The sequence below is a fragment of the Toxorhynchites rutilus genome, chromosome 1 (genome assembly GCF_029784135.1).
Source record: "Toxorhynchites rutilus septentrionalis strain SRP chromosome 1, ASM2978413v1, whole genome shotgun sequence".
Classification (NCBI taxonomy): domain Eukaryota; kingdom Metazoa; phylum Arthropoda; class Insecta; order Diptera; family Culicidae; genus Toxorhynchites; species Toxorhynchites rutilus.
In genome coordinates this window covers 40,158,854-40,177,208 of record NC_073744.1, presented here as the reverse complement: position 1 = coordinate 40,177,208, position 18,355 = coordinate 40,158,854, and the positions used below count along the sequence as shown (strand labels likewise).

Here is an 18,355-nt window from a genome sequence, read left to right as displayed (position 1 = left end):
ATTGCTCATTGAAGTCTGCACAGATGCGTTCTCTTAAGTTTTTGAACAAAGCAAATGGATTGGATACAAAGGTATGTTGAATTAGGACTCGCACGGAAGAAAATTAGCTCGACTAACGCAAGTTTTTCTGACTTTGGTCATGCACGGTTTTGAAAGGGAAAATCACTAAAGATTTTATTTTCCGTATTAGAAGCACAATTTATGAATCCTTCTCGTTGTGCACATATATTGTATTGTAAAAACTGCGTAGAGTCGTAACCGCCTGAATCTCTCCCAACATCATATCCAATAGAATTTCGGAACATGGCAAAACTGTAGCAGGTGTGATAATAATAATAGCTCACATACACAAACACCAACGGTGTTTCGAATCGAAATTACATTGAAGCGCCAAAACGGCCCCATAATTCGGCAATCGGTAAATACTGTGGAGGCGGAAAATCGGGAAAAACATGGATTGATTGAGCGGTTTCCACCACAGTGTTGTACTACTCACATGTGCAACTAGTATCTAGGTCAAATCAATTTCGAGCTAGTTTCCATAACACGCGCAATTTTCAAGCCCATATTACTGAGGGACACGTTTTTTTTCGGATGACGTATGGTTCCGGAATGCAAAGGAAATTCACTAGATGGATATGAACAAAGCTACATTATTTATAAACCATGATAACATACGATAAAATTGAACTTTGCGCACGAAAATTTAAAATAGACCAAAAATTGGCTCCCATTCGATGCAGCGATGCAATCGGAATTCGGTTGACTGCTGAAATTGGCAATAGATCCTGCCCACCATGTGTGCCATCCTCCAAACCCTGTCAGATTTATGAACCCCTCTTTGTTTGAATAAGTTTCCCTTTCTTCCCACTGTCAAAACGAATAACCGTAGTAACAATTCAAGTGTCGTTTTGCGCGCTGTGTTTTGTTCGTGTTTTGCAATTTATTCCTAGCCTCAAGGCTTCTTGCGGAACATAATGGCAGCAACAACGAGCCCACGATTGAAAAACGGACGGATTGTGCCAGCACAGAATCGAATGCAGTCTTTCTTTTTTCCGGCAGCCTGGGAACCAAACACGAAAACTGGTTCAAGTGCCATCCAGTAGCCTTTCTGTCGCCAGAATTTCTTCCACCGAAAAAACTTAGTCTGCTGAGGAGTTGAGAATGGAAATGAATGTTGGTGAATTTTCACTCTATTCGTTTACAAAACTTTTTGGAAACAGACACCAGCCAATTCATGCTATCGAAGGCTGACGGTATCAGCGGTATCAGACGGCTTTTGTCAATCAAATGTCGTCTATGAAATATATTCGCCATAGCGATCATGGGAACCATGTTATCGGTTTGATAAGGATATGCTTAAGGGGGACCCCTGTCTGGGAGGTCGAAAAATAATGAACTTTTATGATTTTTTTTTTTTGGATGTTAGGAATAAAGTGAAGTGTACGAGTATTTTGGTTATTTTTTAAGGTATATTTGATGATGTATATTCCATTTTTTGAGTGCACGAATAATGATTATTACGCTGTTAATGGTTAGGTGCGTAGATGATGTCTGAAAATCGGTACCTTGCTGTTGGTATCAATTCTGAAGCAACGGGGTGTCGCAGAACGAATTCCAATGAATATTTTGAAACTTTAGAACAATACCTAAAGCGTTACATAGGGGTTTTTGAAAATTCGAAAAATTGCCAGAATGGCATCCATTTTTTAATTTTTTTTTTATTCATTTTGTTTATTTTAGGCTCATTAACATTTTAGCTGTTACAGAGCCGAGTTTTATTCGTGTACATGTCACATGTTTATCATATCTATAATTAGCACATTACACATTTGCCATTTTTCGGCGTTGGAGTATTCCCTTCTATACCATTGCATATGGTACACATTTACACAGTAGCCATTTAGGCGTAAAGGCGCTTCCACATTATGCCGAATGAGGCCGATCGGCCTGTACCAGGCGGCATATTCGGCTCGTTATATAATGTGGACGCCCCATCGGGTGCACGAAGCCAAAGTCCCATCGCATGCACGAAGCCATCACGAACACACGAAGCACTATGTCGTCAGCGCTAATATACATCGTTTTGTTTTGGTTCGACTTTCTCGAACCGGACCCACTTGTTTCGGTTTGGGTTCGGTTTGATTCGAGTCGGTTTTCGGCACGTCGGCAAGCCCGGGCGGTACGTCCACATTTAGTCGGCTTTACCGGGCGGCCAAGGCCGATTGGCGTGATGTGGACGCGTCTTAAGAGTTCTCCTTCTGTTCTTCCGTTATCCAGTTAGACCGGACAGCGGAGACAGTTATAATTGATCATTGTTGAGTTATTTATAGAACAGCAGCCCGATGTGTCTTGCAGAGCAGAGCAGTTGATGGATGAATTGATCTTATTTCGACCGTGGATCGATCTCCATCGCTGATGATTGTTGCGTGGACGTAGTTATTCTGTAACAACACAAAGATGGTCAATGAGGGCCCTGAGTTTTGAACTCACGATCGATCGCTTACTAAGCGAACGCGCAACCAATGTGGCTACGGAGACCCCCCAACTGCATCCATTTTTGTTAAAAATAAGTTATTTTTCATGAAAAGTCACCGTTTAGAAGTTCATGAAAAATCGAAAAAATGAGCTATGTAACGCTTTAGGTAATTCATTTTAACATGCTGATGAAAAATTTCAGCCGAATCGGTCGAGTAGATCCTGAGATATCGACACCACCAGTTGAAAAAACATGGTTTCGAGAAAAACGCGATTCAAAATTCGAACAGCAACACTATATTCCTCGAGATGATCTCATACTTTTTGTTGTAACTTTCCACTCCATTTCTGCCTCTTTAGCCATTTGTCGTGATTTTTTGGACAGCATGTCTAAGAGATCAATTCTTCGAGTCAATTATTGTCGAACACCGGGAGAAAACGGTGTTTACCTTCCACTGGAATCCCATCATATTAAGCTATCCGTCACCAAGATACTTCAGCTGTATCGGGATGGGTTTCATTGTTGATCCCTATGTCGCCCAATCAAAATATATTGGACAACTGTTCAGTAAAAACAGTTGAGAGTGGCGAGGTAGCCCAGGATGCTGGCCACTTAAGGTGACCAACAGGGTCACAATATCGTCAATATCATATCGAATTTATTTTTATTTTAACGAAATTATCCCCAGACAGTTCCAGTTTTTCGTGTCCAGGTTTCAATTTGTTGTTTACCTCGAAGTATGTATGTTTTTATCATCACGGAATCCTTCTTTGCCAGAATGATAAAAAATGTAATGTAAAGCATCGAATAATGAACAATCCAAACAAATATCTATAGCTATATAGTTCGAAGTGATCGAACTGATATTCGTTCTGCATGTTTCATTGATATACACTCTGTTCAACTTCTATAAAACCACTCTGATTCTATTTCGTTGCAACACAAACAGTTAGAATTTCAACATGGTACATTTATACATTGTTGAATGCTTAGCATAAAGTAGAGTTATTTGTTTATTTATTATCTCGCTTGAGAGCGAGCCAGGCAGTCCAGAAAAAAAGGAAAATGTAACTGGTCTTATAGAAGCTTGAAAAATACAAAAACATTCGTTTACACTCAGCGTTTGCACACATACATATGAAAATCATGCAGTGTATGGTGGTCACCAATACCTACACACTAGAATATAAATTAAAGCATTTTTCGTTTACAATGACATAAAGCAGCAGGATCATCACCTGGTCTTATAGAAGTTGGACAGAGTGTACACGCAATAATCAACGTTAGAAGATAGAACGCGTCATTCAGGAATTCCACGTTTGTGAAAAGTTTGAACGGATCAACAGAATCAGAACTTCCTCGACTAAACATTTTCGATGCTCAATATTGACATCCGAAAATTTACGTGATTCTAAAAATCACCGACACGATAAACTTTCGTGCACTCAATCGTTAACATACCAAAACTTCGTAACACTGATTCGATTGTACCAAAAACTAATCGACACAAAACAAATATTAGCAAATAAATTCCCCCAACCTCCGCCGAGAACAACGGCCAACATGGCAGAAAAGGAAAAATGGCATCTGATCAGATTTAAAATAAATTCTTCGAAGCCCAAATATAGCCGACAAAATACGGACTCAATTGTACGATACTATAAATACGTTTACCCTCACCGCTGCTCACCGCTAACCGCGAAGAGGACATCAATATTGGCCGAATGTTTCCTCCACTTATCGTGTTGTTTTGTTCAATCAAATCGATTTGCAAGCGCCCAAAAAAAACATCGCACCTATTTCCAGGCCGCATTTGTAGCATTTGAAGTTCCGATTGTAGGTATAAATTGTCGAGTACAAAACGATTCGATGGAGACCACTCTCGGTTGATTTTTCCCCCATTATACAGTGTGGCATTCAACACTTGCTCACGGCCATGCTTTTGTTATCAAAAGCTACTTTATGAAGTGCGGGGTCAATTTATTTTCATTAATGAGATAGATTAATTGAAATCGATCAGCAGATTCTTGACAGTGAATATCCAAACTATATTTTACTTTATTACATTTATGTTTCACTTAATGATCATCGCCGTAATATTGAGATTATATAATTTTGTTTTATATTTATTAATACTGCAATAGAAAAACACACTGTCATTATTGGCAAAGAAATGGCTCGCTACTGACTGTCAAATCAACTGATAGGGGAAGGTGACCATAACCCGACAGGTGGTTCTGGACCGTCGTATGTTCGTGAATTGGGCTGAGCAACAACTTGAAAATGATAAACCATCACCATCGAAAAATCATCTTCAGCGATGAGGCTCATTTCTGGCTGAATGGCTTCGTCAATAAACAAAATATGCATTATTGGTTAGGCAACAATCCACACGCATCACCATTGCATCCCGAAAAAATCACGGTTTGGTGCGGTTTATGGTCCGGCGGCGTCATTGGGAGGTACATCTTCCGTGACGATCAAGACCGGCACGTTACTGTGAATGGGAATCGCTACCGCTCAATGATAACCGAATATTTTTGGTCCGAATTGGATGATATGGACTTGGACAATATGTGGTTTCAACAGGACGGTGCCACAAGCCACACAGCGAATTTAACAATCGATTTATTGAAACCCAAGTTTGGTGATGGTGTTATCACACGAAATAGCCCAGTCAGTTGGCCGCCTCGGTCGTGCGATTTGACTCCGTTAGACTATTTCCTGTTGGGCTACGTCAAGTCTATGGTCTATGCCAACAAGCCTGCGACGATTGATGAACTTTTTACGAATATCGAGCGTGAAATTGCAGCAGTATCGGCCGATTTATGGTTGAAAACTGTCGAAAATTGGGTTCAGCGCCTAGACTTCTGCAAGCGTGCCTGTGGTGACCATGCAAAAGAAATCGAGCTCCATACACAATGGCATCAAATGTACTTTCACATGAATAAAGAATTTCATTCATATCCAAAACCGTTTTTGTTTTACTAAAAAAAACTTTTGTATCGTTCTTATTAAAAAACCCGATAGCAAAAAAGATTTTTTCATGCTACATACCATTGACGAATATACAACCGAAAATGAGTGGATGATTCAGGTATTAGAACAGAATGAGAGTATCCACTTTTGTTACACTCCAGAATGAAGGATTCAGGAAAAAGGCTATTATAAAACGAAATTGTCAAAACACCTTTCACCTGTGACACCTTTCATTTGCAAATACTAGTGAGAACTTGATGGGTTGTGACATTCCAGATTAAGGTAGTCAAGGTGGTCAAGCGCCTCCAGTTCTTGCGTCAATTTGATCTTGTAAGGATGTAGGCCAAGATCTTTTCGCAAAATTCGCCACAACGACTAAATTGAGGAAGACCCAACTCAATTGATGCGCTGGCGGCAGCAATATTCACGACACCACGGGCACTTCTTTGTCTCACTGGCACGGGAACATTATGTACTGTGCCTGTGGATTCAAATTTTCCCACTAGACGCTCAATTATTGATCTGGCAGGACGATTATGACGACCATGAATTGGACGTAGCGCTCTTAAAATTGAAGCCACTCCGAATTTCGGTAGTAAATTTAAAAAATCTCGACTCGTTGTTGGATCGTATATCTTTCCATTGTGAAATGGCAAACCTTACTGAAGAGAAATGTCAAGAGAGCGGGAAACAATATGGCGTCGTTTGCTGTCCCTATCGGTCTACTTTTGTAGCGTCCCAATTGAAATACCCGTTAGATACTGACAGATTTACAAATACTACATGCTATTGTACGGTGTTTTCTGAACAGAACAGGTGGATGAGCTTCGTAATTATTTATCACGTTCACTCCGACACTTGTGCTCGATGGCTCGCGCTAGACTGGTTCATCGGGCGGCGCGTGCTACCCGCAGAACACATTCGATGGTGTTATTAGGCGCCTTTTAAAGGCCCCCGGTCACCGCTGACGACGTGAACGTTTTAAAAATTATGTATTTAATAAGCTTCGCAGGACAAAAATTCTTTTGTGCGATTGTATCATTCCTTTTCTTAATTCGTTTATTTTTACAGGCTTAGTTACTTAGGTTTAAAGGAGCCAAATTACATCCTTGCTATAAAGGATGATTTTATAAGCATCTGGTTTTTAATTTACAAAACAAAACACAGGAAAGTTGTAAAAAATATAAAATTTATTATTAGGGTTAAAATCAGTGCTTTCCATAATTTGTTCTCAAACCATCGATGTCGGTTTATCGAAATAGGTCCATTGTTTCGTGTGCTGTGTGGCATATGGCACAGTCTTGTTGGAACCGCATGTCAACCAGATTAAGCGCGTGCATTTCGGGCAATAAAAAGTTGGTAACGTTGGTAACGTTGTTCTCATCTTCATCTTTGAGAAATACGGGTCAATGATTCTTCCGGGCCATAACCCGTACCAAACAGTACATTCTTCGGGATGCATTGGTAGTTCTTGTATTGCTTGTGTCAGCTCGTCGGACGGAATACGGCTATTTGGCTTATTAACGTATCCGTTCATCCAAAAATATGCTTTATCGCTGAAGACAGTTTTTCGATAAAACAAAAAAAAAACACATTGTTAACTGAGTATTAATATTGATAACAAAATTCAGTGATTTATAAGCGTTTTTCGTTTGTGAGCCTTTCATAATGAAATAGCAAAACTACAAGCTTTAATTTTGACACGCAGCATGAATCACGCGTGATCTGTCAAAAACAATGCGCTGAAAAACCAAACAACAACAAAATCACCAGTTAGCTCCGTCTACTTACATACTAACATTTTTTTACACACAGACACATAATTAATTTTCAGATGTAAGCAACACATCCATCACTGTAAGTGCAGTGCTTTCATCAACTTAACATTGAATGATTCCGATCTAAAACTGAAACTAGTATTTCAACCTTGTAGACTTCTATGCAAAACATTTTTTTTTCTCTCAGGTCATCTGCTTCACACCGCGATTATTTTGCTAAAATACCACGAAAATTACACAATAAACAGATATTCAAAGTAAATAAAGATACATGCAAACCTGTTTTTGTGCGGTACCTTTTTGCGTCATTCTTCGTTTGGGCGATTTTATTATGACATCGGGTCTTGAACCACACAAACCAATCGCACAAATCATAAAATTGCACCTAAACAATCACAAAAATGAGAAATCGCACAAAAATCAACCGCACAAAAACAGGTTTGCCTGTACACATTCACATTTAGAAGCAGCGTAGGAGGCTTCCACTTGGAATGGTGCTTAACCCCTTCGCGTACGTTTCAATTTTCAAAAGAGCGGAGTGTCTTAGCGCCTTGTGATATGCAAGCGCACCACGAGAGAGAAAAGATGTTGTACGTTTTGGCACAATCATTTCAAACCGAGTGAGACTTGATGTTGTACGTGAAAGGGTTAACGACTTTCTTCTGGTTGATAATTGAGGCAAATTACCAGCGAGTAATTTAATTATAGCTAGAAGATATAAAAACCAAAATATTAAACTTAAAATACTTTTATGTCCGTTGGCTGATAAGCCTTCATGGTGGACTCGATTTCGCATGGTCCGTGATTGTATTGGATAAAAGACAGTTCCATGTTTCTGATGCGAAGCACGTGTAAGAAATAGGCAACCAATGGCTCGCATGGAAGAAACTCGTAACAAACTTGCCCTTGCAATCGAACAATTTTGTCAAATGGCTGAATTTTCTCTCCGAACATCCAACACACATTCCATCGCATGGAAACCAGGAGGCAAGTAGAAAATGGAGCATCTCAGAATTGGTCATTAGCCAACTGAAAGTTGTGCGCTGAAATAAGTTGAAATTAATTTGCGATGCTTAAAATTTTCACCATCCCCCGCTACGTCGCTGTAGGAAGCAACTTTTTCAGTTCTTTTTTTTTGTTTCTTTTCATAACAACACAAAATTGGAACTGCTGCCAAGAACACTTCGACCAACTTTTACCCACTAAAGTTCGTGGACTTTGACATACAACGTATAATTTTCCACCCAGCAAATCGTGTCGGGATCAAATGTTGCATGCCAAATGCTGTTACACGAATGTAAAATCGATAAAATAATCCACGCATTCACAGCTACATATACACACTCACCTAACCATGGCACCACGCTTAGCTCTTCAGTTCCGCAGTGATATAAATTTATCAAACTCTAACTGATGTACCCGGCTTTGTCCGGGGTGGTTGCTGTTGTACACTGCCGTTCTACGCATAGTTGTCTCATGCTCCAAAATCAGCAACTGAAAAAAACGCATTCAAAGTATTCTAGCATATTTGTCTACCAGAAGCATTAAGCATTTCGGTTAAGCAACACACTAGGTTTTTATAGGCAGAAAACTATTGTTTAATGAAATGTGACAAGATTTCCTCATTTGAATCAATCAATCTTGGTTACGGACTTAAAAATTCATGGTGGGACAGTTATGCCTAGAATATCAATATGGGACAATTGAACTTGGTGTTGTTTTTTGAAATACCGGGAACAAACAATAAGTTTTTTTGTGTTTTCCGGAAGATTATGCATAAAAACATCGTTTTATGATGAAGGGAGTGATCTGCAACACTTTTGTAGAATGTAAATCTCATTCTTATTAGGCATTCGCTAACAAGGTGAACACGTGTTCTGTTAAACTTTTTTTATTTGTTTGAAAATTAAATCGTGCTTCCAAACCAGAAATGAGTGCATTAGCCTTGCTGGAAGCGTGACATAAAATTCTTGTACTTGAACCGATTTATTTGATATGGACCTACAAAAAAATACATGGTTGGACAGTTATGAATAGAATATCAACATGGGATAATTGAGCTTGATGTTGTTTTTTAAATGCTGGGAACAAACTATAACTTTTCTTGTGTTTTCCCGGAAGATTAGGCATAAGAACATCGTTTTATGAAGAAAAGTGAAAATTGTCAAAAAGTAACATGGGACAACTATGCGTAGAACGGCAGTACAGTAGAAACAGCTTTGGAAAATTACAAAATATCAGATTTTTTTCTGTTGTAATTGAATCATCAATTACTTTTCAAAAATTGTAATATTGGGTGTGTGAATATGGTTTCAATAGTTGTAACTTTGATTTTGTGTGTACAATATAATGTTAATAGCGCTTTATATCTACTGTCGAACGTGTTATGTGACACACAATTGTATGTACCAATTATATCTACAACATGGGGTGAAATGTCCCGGGGTTTTTCAACAGATGGCGCCACTAAAAATGAACAAGATTCATTTCGAGAGGTTCATCTGTCACTAGCTTATGTGTGAAGTTTCATGACATTTCGTTTATTTGTTTACAAACTACAGTTGTTCAAGTGTCACTACCGTATTTTGATCATTGGGCCGTAGTAATCACGTGGACAAACCAACATCAGCGAGTTGGACAAACCATGATGAGAATTGAGGTCATCGAGATCCTCTAATTACACGATTTAGATGTATTAATCTGATAAAAATGGTGTGCAAGCATAATGTTTACAATATTTGTAAGTGTTATAATCCAGAAAAGGTCTGAATACGTACCAAATAATCATTTGTTGATTGATTAAAATTTAGCTCAAATGAGGAGCGCATTGAAGGTGGATTTTATAAACCTTTAAAACATGTGAATCCGTAAAAATATCGTATGAAACTACTGTGAATCATGAAAAAGACAACATCATTTACCTTAAATAAAACCTGGACACTGGATGAGCATTTCAACTTACTTGTTTTCTGTCATTATATTCGCGGAAATGCGACTCCAAGAATACGACATATCAGCAGAGTTAATCGCGTGAAACTTTTTCCCCATGCATTGACTATCAGAATACGAAAACATGCGTGACATGATTGTCGCGTCTCGCGGAATAACTCCTGATTTGCGAGCTTTTTTATATTTTCTTGCAAATAAAAATCACTTGCCTCGTGTGGAACTGAAACTAAACCTAATGTCACGTTTACACCTGTGATATAACGCAAGGTTTGCAGTTGACGTAATCACCATTTTTGTTGTTCTTTTGCCTAAAATTATAACATATCACTTTCAAAGGCGAACGAGCCCAGGAGGCTGAAAGCCTCTCAAATAAAGAATAAAAAAAAATAAAATAACATATCACTCGCCTTTGAGTCGCGTAGCGTCGGCTGTCAACGCTTGCTAAACACTCGGCTGACGCTGTCTGTCGATTTATAATCACAATCTAGTGCTGACATCGCCGCTTTTTCATGTAAATAAAACGAAACAAATCTTCACTCAACGATTGATTATGTAATTCCAATTCACATCATGCACTTCATTCACTACTCTTAAAAGCAAAGTTCAGCATCTATTACAACGACGCAAACGACGTGAGATCTTCAAAACAAACTGTCAACGACGTCGCGGCGAATTCAACAATAGGTTGTTTGCCAAAACTGTAGATTAATCTGTATTCCTACATATTTTTCCGACTTCAAGAAACCAAGAATCTGTAATTACATATTTCCGTGTTTCTCCTTTTCACGCGTCAACAGTTATTCAGTTCTTCAATTGTTACTTCAATATGGTATACCAGCAATATACCACAAGGAGGGTGCAGTGCAGTGCAGCGTAAACAAATATACCCTGATAGTTTTGTGGACCTCCATTTCCCCTCAATGAAGCGAAGTATTTCTACTACAGTGTATTTGGTTACAATACTTGATACGCAATAAGTGAGAGCCACAACATCGCGTATTCATGAATGCTAAAGCTAAGAAAATGCTTTCCTTGAACACATAAATTGAATACAGATATGAAGGCAGATTTTCTGGAAAAGATATATAGAGGGTGACTACGAAGACTTCGAAGTTGTTCTATTCAATTCGCTTGTATAACACTTCGGATATTATTTTTGAATGAATCTAAATCATTAGCTTAGCAATCATTTGTTTGAATTTATTGAAATTTTGATTGAATGAAACAATTTCCGAATTCAATTGAACTCAATATATTTGCTTTGTGAGTAAAAATATTGTATAATGTCATGTAAGGTCAATTCATTCAATAGATTATGTTCTTCGTTACAAGTAAATTTTATGACGGTCCTTTTACGTTTGGTATGATGGCATCTTGGTTTAGATTAGAGATGGGCAAACCGTTCATGAACTGTTCAAAAGAATTAGTTCATCAAAAAGAGTGAACGAACGGTCGTTCTTTTTTACTGGGCAACAGTTCACATGAACTGCTTACCCAGTTCAGAACGAACTGACTAGGAAGACCGCTGACTGAACTGTGTATGTACAATCTTTTTGAACAGCATCTAAAAATATGTGACGCTGATATGAATTGTTTCTATATTATATCAGATTGTGCTCGATAATTTCGAGAAAGTCGTTCGCGTTTTGGTACAGTTTTGCTATATCAGTTATTGAACATCGTGCATCGTAGAAAAGCAGTGCAACGCTAGTTTGTGCTGAGAAGAATGAATCACAGCTCAAACTAAATCTAAATTTCAAAATCATAGTTTGATTTTCTATTCTGCTAAGATATTTTTAACAAAATTCGGACGTAACAAAACAGTATTTAATAACAAAAAGTATTTAATGAATGAACAGAACAGTCCTAAATAACATCTCACACTTTTTTATACTTGCTTTGGCATATCCCTCTAATGTACGAAAGAGTGAGCGAACTGTTCAAAAGAACTAGTTCACTTAAGTGAACAGTTGGTCACCGAACAGTTCATTAAAGTGAACCGTTTTGCCCATCTCTTGTTTAGATGTCTGTGTTAGGGAAACACATTTCAGTCAGAGCAAAATGACCTCGAATGCCGATTTCCCCAGATACCTTGGATTAGAAGTCTTTATTAGGTAAACACATTTCAGTCGGAACAAAAATACCCCTGACCTGCATTAATATGCAATGCCAATTTCCTCAGACACCTTGGTTCTGAAGTCTGTGTTAGGGAAACACATTTCAGTGGAATACCCCCGATCTGCATGAGTTTGCAATCCCAATCTCCTTAGACACCTTGGTTCAGAAGTCTGTGCTGGGAAAAAACATTTCAGTCGGAACAAAAATGCCCCTGACTTGCATGTATTTGCAATGCCAATTTCCCCACGCTCCATGGATTAGAAGTCTGTGTTATGGAAACACATTCCAGTCGGAACAAAAATACCCCCGACTTTCATGTATTTGCAATGCCGATTTCTCTAACGCTGCTTGGTTTTGAAGTCTGTGTTAGGGAACACATTTCGGTGAGAACAAAAGTCCCCATACTTTCATGTGTTTTCAATGCCGATTTTCCAAAGGCTGCTAGGTTTTGATGGCTATGTTGGAGAAACCGTAAATCGGGCCAATCAAAACGTGGTAGTTAGGGTGTTTAGATAACGCTTAACGTTATACAGTTATTCAATTGTTTATCTTGTGAAAAATAACATTTTATTAATTGCGATAGAAGCGTAGAAATATTCCGTATCAGTTGATGTAAACATCTTTCCGATCCAGTAAGAAATGTTCGAGTTATAAGCATTCGGAATCTTTCATTTTTTCCTGCATGTTCTATGTTTAGGTTTTCATTTTACCCCCCATATACTCCGGTAAGACAAAGTCCCACGTCAAAATGTTCAAATAATATAATTCTAGCGTTCAGAATAATAAAAACATAACATTCGGCGAGAAGTTAAATTAAATTTAAATTAAGTTTAGAAAAGCCAAAATGTCAATTGGGCCCTTATGATTTGTAGCGCCAGAATTAATTGTGAAACATGTAGTTCGTTCATTTGTATTAATTCGATTATGTTTGCCTTTAATAACAATACTTACACACTTTAACCCCTCCTGATTACTGGAACTGTACTATTGGATTCTTGAGATTCAATTAAATTCCGAAGTTGTTTCATTCAATCAATAATTTCAGCAATACAAACAATTGATTGCTAAGCCAATGGTAGTCCTACGTCAACCTTGCGGTTCATAGAAATAACCAACACATTTTTTGTGTTTGTCCATAATTTCATGGTTCGGGAAGTAAAACGAAGGAAAACTCGAAAATAAATCACATTCCAATTAAGTTTTTTTTTCACAATATACACTTGTATTTTTAACACTAGATTGCCCAAACAAGTCATTTTTATAGCTCTTCTATTTTTATTAGAAAAATAATTATGACACAATTTCCTAAAAAGTTGTGACTTTTTGTACAACTTATTATTACGTTTAATAATAAGTTATAAGTTAAGAAAATTATTAACACTGGATTGTCCGAGCAAGTCATTCTAACTGTTGTTTAATTTCAATTTAAAAAAAATTATGATACATTATGACACAATTTCCTAAAATGACTTTTTGTACAACTTATTATTACGTTTATTTTATTACGTTTATTGATAAGTTGTACAAAAAGTCACAACTTCTTAGGAAGTTGTGTCATAAGGTGTCATCACAACTTTTTAGGAAATTGTGTCATGATGTGTCATCATTATTTTTTTAATCGAAATTAAACAGTCAGAATGACTTGCTCCAGTGTAAATAATTTTCTTAACTTATAATTTCGATAGATATCAGAACTCTTACATTTCCAAATTGAAAAAAAACAGGATTAAATCATTTTTTGTTTAGTGGGTACGGCAAATATTATGTTTGAGTATATTTTTCCGTGGCCAGATGAGAAGCCTGTTATCATCTGAACTTCATAAAAATTCACAGTTCAAAGTTCAGAATGAAACTCAAATAAAAATCTTCTCTACATCTATGAACACATGAATGCATTTTTAATCAGCTGAACACATTGCAAATCACAATATTTAAACTGTTTCAAACCAAGTATGAATACACTGTAACCAAAGCACTCATTCCCTTCCCGGTCTTTAATTGTAGTGGAAATGGGAAATAATCGTCGGAAAACACACACTCTTAAAACAAAGAAATCCACTTGGTTTGACCAACAGTGCCATTCCCCCTAGTTCCCCAGTTTCGCAATTCCAAATGACCGAATGGAAAATGGAAAAGTGACAACAAAGCGCAGAATATATTTACACGGATGGTGCCGCGACACGCTGGCGGGGTCCGTGTGTATACATTTAGGATTGCTTACCTTTTTGTAGTTCCTTTTTTAACGATGTTTGCAGAACTTCTTAGCGAGCTTTGCACTAGCGTACGTTCGAGTACGGATTTCTCTGATCCCGGTATATCTCACGGAAACGGAAAGCAGCTAACGGCGACGATACAATTGAGTAGTCGCCATCGGGGCGCACCGAGTGAAAATCTTATTTAAGCTAATGAGAGACGGGTAAACTTGTTCCACTCACTACTGACACATTGGGCAAAATGATACGAAATCACCCCGCAAATTGATCACGGCACACACTTACAGGCACGCTAATATACGAGAATTGGTCAAGGCGAGTGGATAGTGAGACCCGCTGTGGTGGCGGCGGCGTTCGCTCTGCAGGACTCTACTACTCTACTCTGGCGACACTGGTTTTGGTTTCCTCACTACTTTTATATATATTTTTTTGCTCCCGTTGCTGTTTCCTCTATCGATTTAGGGTTCCGTGAGAGCTTTATTTTTCTGCAGAAAAAAAATCAGGGCCAAGAGGACGCCACTCGACGGGATAGTCGGAAAGGAAAACAAAGGGATAAAACCAGCGATTTTTTGTCTAACGATCAAACTTCAAACTGGAAAGATAGTTGTTTGCCGCGGTTGGAAAAACGAAACGCATTTTCGGAGCACACGACGGAATACGCGAACACACCTGCTTACTTACAATGGCAGAACTCTGCTGCAGTTGCACAACAAATAGCGCAATAGAAATCTAATCGTTAAAGCAATAAGACAAACGAACGGAACCGAAATCCGAACCACCCAATAGCCACAATTTTGGTAACGAAATATACACCACCGCACTTCTCGCAATTCCGGTCGACAGCGAAGAATTTTCACCACACTTCCGCTTGTGTTTTGCTCTAGAATCGTACGGTCAGCGGTGGACAGTAATTCGGTTGGTGACAGATTTGGGAACCAAGACAGGTATTTCCTCTCTCTTACCGTATGGAGGGGGAGGTTAAACTGGTCGGTTGGCTTTGATAATGCTTCTGGGGGTAAACCGCCCGCGTGTCTGCAACAATCGAAATTATAAATTGAACTGCCACACTATGCTCAATCGGAAACGGTTCGAAGTCTGTTCGACTTGTTGGTGGGATGGCAAGCAAACAACTCGGTCAGTGGTGTACCACCGCGTATCTGCTACATACATACAGGAGCGCACAGGACGTGGAGCCGAAAATACTGCAGCATAGGATGTTGACTCGGCAGCGTACGCGCAGGCGCTTTGCAAGAGTTGGCGATCGTTCACAAACGAACTGATGAGATTGATGTGGTTGCGAATCCCGATCCCCCTGAATGGGTGTTAGTGCCAAAGCAACCTGGAGCCAGCGGCATACGAACGGTGTGCGGATGGTTCCCTCTAGCTGCCAGCAAACTGAACGCACAGTGCTGCCAGATGAGTTGGCAGTATTTAACATGTGATGAAATGGAAAATTGGGATGACAATTGTGTACTTGTCAAAGGAACTGAGTCAATTGTCAATTTCCATTTATTTCCAAAATATATTATGTTCTTGAAGCGTAATGACAATTCCCATTTATATATATAAAAATGGATTTCTGTCTGTCTGTCTGATTCCTATGGACTCGGAAACTACTGAACCGATCGACATGGAAATTGCTATGTATGGGTTTTTGGGGTCGAAGAAGGCTCTTATGATAGTTCGAGACCCCTCCCCCTTCCTAGGGGTGGGGGGGTCTACCATACAAATGAAACACAAATTTCTGCATTACTCGAGAATTAATCAAGCAAATGAAACCAAATTAGGCATATGGAGGTTTTAGGGTGCAATAAATGTTTCTATGGTGAATAGACACTCTTCCCTTCTCTCTTAGAGGGGGGGGATGACAATGGGCATTGTCATTCTCCAAGACAAGCCAAAAATACCTTAAACCAGCTCCTCTAAGCCAGTTGACACTGCTTTAAGCGCCCAGTCCTGGTGGCACTTGGAACGTAAAACAGCAGTATTACGATGGTCCTCCTGCGAGACAGAGAAGTTGATCGCAAGTCTTGGGAGCTGCACCACAAAACACCAAGTGACGAACGGTACACAAGAAAATTTGAACCGGACTAATCGAAATAGACAGAGGCGTTGAAAACGGACTAACCATTGGAAACTCGCGACGTGGAAATGTCGATCTCTCACTTTCATCGGAAGTACTCGTGTGTTTTCCGAACTATCGAAGAACCGCAAGTTTGACATCGTAGCGCTGCAAGAAGATGGGGATTGAGAATGAAGGGCCGATTCCAGCTTCATAAACGTGCACAGCCCTTACCTTGCAAGTCCCGATGATGATAAAGACGAATTCTATGCGCAGCTGAAACGCGAATTTGACCACTGCTCAAAACACGACCGAGTTAGTTTGTGGAATATTGTGAATCAGGTCATGTTATAAAAGATAAATAAATTAAGCCAAATACTAGAAAACAGGTCTCGTTTTATGAAATATTGTTAACGTTAATAACTATTTTTGCTGCGAACGAATTTTGATGATTTATATATAACCGAATCGGAAATTTATAAGATTTACACAATACATCCCTATTTCGTAAATGGTTTCAATTGATAAAAATTTAAGGCATCCCCATTTTCCCATACATTTGTTCTGCCCATTTGTGTGCTTACTCTCCCGTACCGCCATAAGAAGTAATTCGGTCGTTCGAAATGCAACGAACAAACACTGTCCCATATGAACAGACAATTGTGAGAGTGGCAGTTTTGCATTTTATGCTCCACACGTTGACAACTTATTCATATAAGCAGCTCGTGAACGCAGATTATTTCAATTTTACCAGCGTCAACATAATTCCGGAGGTCGATCGTGTGTCATATTTATGGTGGAAAATGTTGTTGCAATTTTGTTCGCAACTAAGAATCGAAAAACTTACATTTTCGGGTAGGTTATAACATCAAAAACGACCCCGAAAGCATAAAGTAACTCATTTATAAATAATTTGCTCCATTTTTTACAATGCATCGCACTAGAAGGAAGATCAAAACGTTCAGGACCTATGCAACCAATGTGGCTGAATTTTTTTTTCAAAATTTAAAATAGTTTTTTTCGTTTTTCCATTTCATATGAGTATTTTAGGTGACGATTTAATCCACAAAAATTTTAAAAAATCATACAGCCGCCATTTTGGCGGTTTTTTTAAATTTAATAACCGCTACAAAAGAGTGAGATAGAACTTAACGGAGAGAATAGCAAAACGCTTGCACAGTATCAGTATCGGTTCCGGCTTAAAAATATTTGTTTGATTAACAAGAAGAACAGGAGAAATTCAACTAAAAACATATTTCGTAACGTATTCAGAAGCAAACCATTTTATATGATCATTTTAAGTGATGATTTCAGCCAAAAAAACTGAAGAAAATCAGATAGCCGCCAATAGATGGCAATTTTTTTAAATTTCGAAAAACTGGCCTAATGTTTTGATTTACGGTTCTGTTTGTTTCTACAAATCGCACTATTTGAAGAAACCTTCCCGAACACGTCAATTCCGAACCATGTTGCGAACAGCAGTTTGTTGGTCAAGTATACGTGCGAAATTCCTGAATTCGCTTTGAAAACCTACTTCGGATGTACTACTTCTACACCTCTATTGAACCTTATGGGAAGCAGACAATCGTTCTTTGTTTAGCAAAGCAAAGAATCTTGTAGCCGATCATGTAGGATTTTCATAACTTCTGTGTTGAATTAATTCTCCTATTTTATCATCCATCTCTGGGCAATTTGAGAAAACACCAACTTTTTTTTTAAATTTTGGTCACGTTGAATATGTTGAGAAGAAAGTTCCATCTCTTTGTGGGATAATTCA

General features: G+C 38.5%; 1 protein-coding gene across 2 annotated transcripts in view; it reads right to left on the bottom strand.

The window, feature by feature from the left end:
- The window catches only part of LOC129762909 (uncharacterized), a 188,138-nt gene extending 172,471 nt beyond the window's left edge, over nucleotides 1-15,667 (bottom strand). For both annotated transcript variants that reach the window (XM_055761521.1, XM_055761522.1), the window contains exon 1: nucleotides 14,525-15,667. The gene's annotated coding sequence lies outside the window, so the exon portion shown is untranslated. The remainder of the gene's footprint in view (nucleotides 1-14,524) is intronic.
- Nucleotides 15,668-18,355: the final 2,688 nt, after the last annotated feature.